Here is a 5,668-nt window from a genome sequence, read left to right as displayed (position 1 = left end):
TCCCAAAGAAGTTTTGCAAAATAAATGACGCCATCATTTGTGCATGTTCGTCTTCAGTCTGAGATTACTCATTTATGAACTGCCAGTTTCCTTCTGGAAACTGTGTATAATTACCACGCAGTACTCCAGAAATTGATTAGTAATACTGAGACATAACACCGGTGGCATTAGTAATGTAGTTAATTGAGTAACAAAACAAACTATTATACAAAATGTCTTTAAAGTATCAGTCTGGTGATATTCTGTATTCTTGCATTGTCAGCAAAAAAATGTGTTAATCTGTGTTTCAATACTTCACTTTTGTATTTAATTCTGTTTAATTTATTCATTTATTTTATGTTTACTGTTTTTCTTTTATTTGTATTTAATATTTTATCCAATAGTTTTTATATTTGACCTCAATATTTGTTCAAATAAGACACAACGCGCTGAAGTGTGGGGTGCTCAATCTTGTAGTGAATGGACAAGAAAAATCAGGGACAGCATTCCCATTAAACTGTTTAACTTTGCCCCACTGACGTTTGGGGCGAGACGCCCTTCTTCAGCGTGTGTTCTGGTAAATTCACAATCAATCTACACAGGTGTGTTAATTACAGGTTACCACAATGTCCCAAGAGGGGGAGCTGCTTCTTTTTTATGGAGAGCACAGGACCGCACAGAGTCTCACACAAACAAAATATCACAACAAACTAGCACATGTTTATATCACAAGAAACAAGCAAATGAAATCTCCCCGTTCATTACCTTTGGAATCAGAGTGTCAAGAAAGTGTATTGTGTCTGTTACCAGCTCTCTGAGGCATCCTCACTGCCTCAATGCCCATGTGATGTAGTTCATTCAAACTATGGTTTTGTCTATTAAATTGCCTAGCCACCAATTATTTAACAGCGAAATCACGAATAGAACACTTATGGTCACAGATTCTGGTTTTTGGCTCCCGTTTTGTTTTGCCAACATAATTCATATAACATGGGCACTTTAATAGGTAAACCACATATTTAGTATTACATGTGATTCTCCCCCTAACCTTAATGTCGACACCTGACTTTGGATGGTTAAAATGATTCCCCTTAATCGTGGAATAACAGTGTACACAATTATGGCAAGGAAAATTACCGCTGGGGATCTGAGACAAAACATGGTGAGTAGGCCTCTTAGGCAAATCTGATTTCTCTAAATGAGCCTTTAAGTTAGAAGACAGTTTATAAAAACATCTAGACAAAGTTTGGAATGAGCTAGCAATGTGAGGATCACTTTTCAAGATGTGCCAGTGTCTACTCACTACTCCTACCTCCATATTTGTTAACTGACTAAAACATAGTGTTGTCAAAAATATACATTTGTTGATACATACATGGGACAAAATATTGATACAGCAGTATATCGTATAACTTCCTCTTGTGACATGATTATCGATACACTGGCACCAAATATTTATGTTTTTATGAAAACATGCGGCGCTCTTAACAGATTCCCCTGACAATTTGATGTGACTTTGACCAGAGTCACTACTTCCTGACTCCTTGTTTGTGCAGTTCAACCTTTTGCCAGTTTATGGCTATTTTACATTAGAATAATGGCTCTACACATGTGACTGTCCCCTCCATAGACATATATGCGTTGATAACGCATTGACTAGGTCAACTGGGGTTGACTGGGGTGCCGCTGAACCTTGCTTCCAATCTGGGATGGTGGCCACTCGCGGTATTGCAGCGAGAAATTCCCTGTGGCCCAAGAAGCATTTTCCACGTAAAACTGTTGACAGGACATCAAGAACTGCAAACAAGGTTGTTTATGACTCTTTCTATTATGAATTTTGATCAATGGAGGTTTTATATTTGTAAAACTTCTAAAAAGTTGAGAAAAGCGATGTGAAAATCTATATAAGTCTATGTGCCGAGCAACTCAGACAGGGCCACCGGGGGAAACTGTACTACCTATATTCAATGAGCCACATAACCAGAGAGTAAACGCTGAAGCCAGAAAACTTTTCTGCCGTATGAGCTAGGCGAGCAAATGTCATTGATTTGAATGTGTGCCATCTTTGCATCTGGTATCTAGTTCTTCTGTATAAATCTATGGCTTCATCTCAATGCTGCAATATGTCAATGTTGCCACCATATCTGGCAGGGCAAGATTGGCTACAAGTAAATGGGGGCTGGTGTGTTCATGAATAAAAAGCACTATATTTAAATTTCTCAACCAATTTCACTGTTTTTATATTCAAGGGTTTACTTTATGATGAAGCTACCTGGAGTACAAATAGTTTTGTCTCCAGTTACTTCTCGAATCTCGATAGTAAGGCTGCAATCACTACTAAACGCTCGAGGGGTGTGTATCAATGTTATAGGCTGACTGAATTTAATTTAATTTGATTTATTAATAAGTTAATTAAAATAACTTGTGCATAAGGAATGTTTAATGTCTGTTGAGCATGAATTTGGCTTAATTACCTTGGTTAATAATAGTCCCCAACTCCCTATATTATATCATTTCATTTACATTAAATGTGCAGAAAGTTTTTTACAGGTTGTAGGTTGATCAATTTACAGAATGTATGTATGTAGTAATTGTGTAGTAAGATGCTTAGTGGTGGTGACGTTTAAATCATGCAACCACAATATAGTCTGTTTATAGCCTAACACACTGTAACAAACTGTTAGAAACAATGCATTCTGGGCTATTTTTTGGGGCAGTTTGCCGTTTCCCATAAATACTGCATCATACTATAAAATAAAATAAATAAATGAGGCAGTGGAAATACAGAACCATACTGTAATTCTGGAGAAGACAGGAAGTCATGAAGCCAACTCTGGACTTTCTTTATTCATCTGTACTTAATGAGCAAATAACATGGTAAGCTTAAATGTATTTTATCTGTGTAGCGATGTTTGCTTACTACCACCATTTTAAACAAACTGCCACTCATCAGTCATGTTAACTAAGCTTACTGCAATCAAATGCGGCCCTTTTAGCTTACCATGCTGTGACTGGAGGGTAATGTTAACATTAGAGCGCATATCAGTAAACTTGATTTATCGTTGTTGTAGTGAAGGTGAGGCTGACTCCTGAATAGATAATGCTTGTTCGGTTGGTTTGCAGCTATTAGCATTATTGTGCTCATGGGTTTTGGAGTTTGTCCTCTCTTTTCTGTGCATTTTCATCTGAATAGCTCACAATAGTTATCACAAATATTAATAGGCTGTTGTTGGTGTTGACTTTAGTATTTTTCTTATCGCTCAACAAAGACATCCAGACTGTCCTGTCCCAGGGGGAGGACTCTGAGGAGACACTCCATGTTGTCCTGCAGATGAATCACAGATGGGCTCATCCTTCTTGCAGGTGTTGGTTTGATTCGATTGTTGCCATCTTAAATATCATTTCATGAAAATACTATTCTCACTGCAGTCTTATTGTCTGTGCCTGATGGTTGTCTGCCACAGTGGCTGTTGTCCAGAGGACAGTCACCCTACCCCTGACTCCTCATCTTTAAGGGCACACTCACACTAGGCAATCCGAACCGTGCCCAAGCATGTTTGACCCCCAAAGTCCAGTTTGTTTGACTAGTGTGGGCACTCACTCTCTTGGCCCTGGCACGGTTGAAAGAGGTGTGCTTCGGCACAGTACAGTTGCTCATGCACGAGCACATGCACGGGTGTGCAATGTGGACATAAAGTATAATCAGGGGTTGACTGGGAGTGAAATTCAGCCCTGGCCTTTTCCATCTCTGACTGGCCCTTTTGTTGTTACTTTTATTGTCTTTCCTACAAAATGTCCAAGAATAAATAATCCTATTCATATTGAAGATCCCATTAATCCTAAAGATGTTCTAAAATAAATACAATGATGCTGTCCTATCATGTACTAAACAAGCATGATCAGACTACAGAGGTAGATCTACAACATAGAAACACCATTTATTGTTATTATTATTATTATTATTATTGTTGTGCTTTTGCTGTTATATTTACATGAATGAATGTGAAAAAGAGATGTGACTTTAGGGCCATTTAGACAATCCTGCAGAATGTTTCAATAAGAACATTGCATTATTTGGATTTATTCATACTTAGCCTTTTTCAAATACACAGGCTTACAGACTCTAAAGGACATAGCCCAGTAGCTTCAGCACCATAGTACTTGCTGGTTGCTGGTCTTATAATGACAGGTGATTCTGAGCTCGGGGTTTTGGAATGGAAAGTTTTGAAAGTCTACCTGTGTTCCAGGACACATTTCATTAGGCACTGAGAAGGAAACTTGTAAAATTGCATCAATTTGCATTAAATAGTATGCTAATACCAACTTGTCTGTCAGTGAGGTTGTTTTGCAAGCTCAAGCTAATTTTAACCAAACACATAGCTCCTATAGCTTAGAATAAAATGACGATCTTACCGCTTCCGTGTGCTCCTCAAATCAACACTGCTTGCCACTTGAGGATCATGATGGCCATTTTCGATTTGTTTTTTTTTTTTTGTTTTTTTGTTGTATTTGGAAACCGGAACCTCTAATGTCTGCTTCCTTTTCTCTCTAAGCTTTTCAGCTCCTCCTTTACATTTTCATCTGATCTCGCTGTTGTTGATGCACGTCTCTACAGTAGATTGTTAACGCAAGCAAGGCCATTGGTCAAACAAATTTCCCAGCAAGCCTTTCTTCAGTACTTTTGGGAAGAAAACAACTAAATCAATTAAACGGTGAATAGCCTAGGCCTATACATCGTTTTTTATTTGTAACAAAATAGTTTTCGGACATTCCCATAGCCGAAGGCAAAATATAAATAGATTAAAAAAAAGGTTGTAATTGAAAACGAACCACAATAGTGATGTACAACCTGGGCAAGTTATTTATATAGAGTCGTAGTTAAAGGGATATTTAGTTATACACGTATATCGTGGCAGTCTTCAATTCCAGTGATTTTTATAGTTGTCAATTCACTGTGATGGAATGAGAGGAGTATATATTACTTTTTCACAAAAACATTCATGTATATATATTTGGTTTTTCTTATAGCAGTGATGATATGGGTAAACTCCCCAGCAGCAGTGGCCCCCCAGCAGGAAAATGCACCATGCCACACCACAGAAACTGCTCAGGAACGGCTCGAGGGACATAACAACGAGCTCAAGGTGCTGACCTGGCACCAAGTTCCCCGGATCCCGATCTTGAACCACTGGGATGTGCCGGAACAAGTCTGATCCATGGAGGCCCCACTCCCCAACATGTAGAACCACTACAAATGTCCCAGTGCCAGACACCACAGGATGCCCCCAGAGGCCTTATGACATGCTTTAACAGTTTAGAGCTGTTTTGGCTTTACAATGGGAACTCGCACAATTTTGCGCAGGTGGTTTAAATGTTTAGCCTACTGATGGTGTATATCGGTGTATATCTATGGTCCCTTCAACCTTGACAGTAGAGTTGCTGTCATCGATCTAGCATTGGATTAAAAATGGATAATACTTTGAATATGGTCAGAGATAAATTAAATTCGATGCTGTTGTGTGTAACCCATAGTACAGAAGCCTTTTGATTGTTAAATAACAATCTAAAATCTACGCAATATTGTCAATATTGCGTAGATTTTTTCCCCCATTGTATTGAAAATGGTACGAATGTTTTTAAATATATAGTATTTAGGCTTTCCAGTATTGTGATTTATTTTATTTTATTT

Source organism: Pagrus major, chromosome 7, assembly GCF_040436345.1.
Source record: "Pagrus major chromosome 7, Pma_NU_1.0".
Taxonomy (NCBI): domain Eukaryota; kingdom Metazoa; phylum Chordata; class Actinopteri; order Spariformes; family Sparidae; genus Pagrus; species Pagrus major.
Note: the sequence above shows the minus strand (reverse complement) of the source record.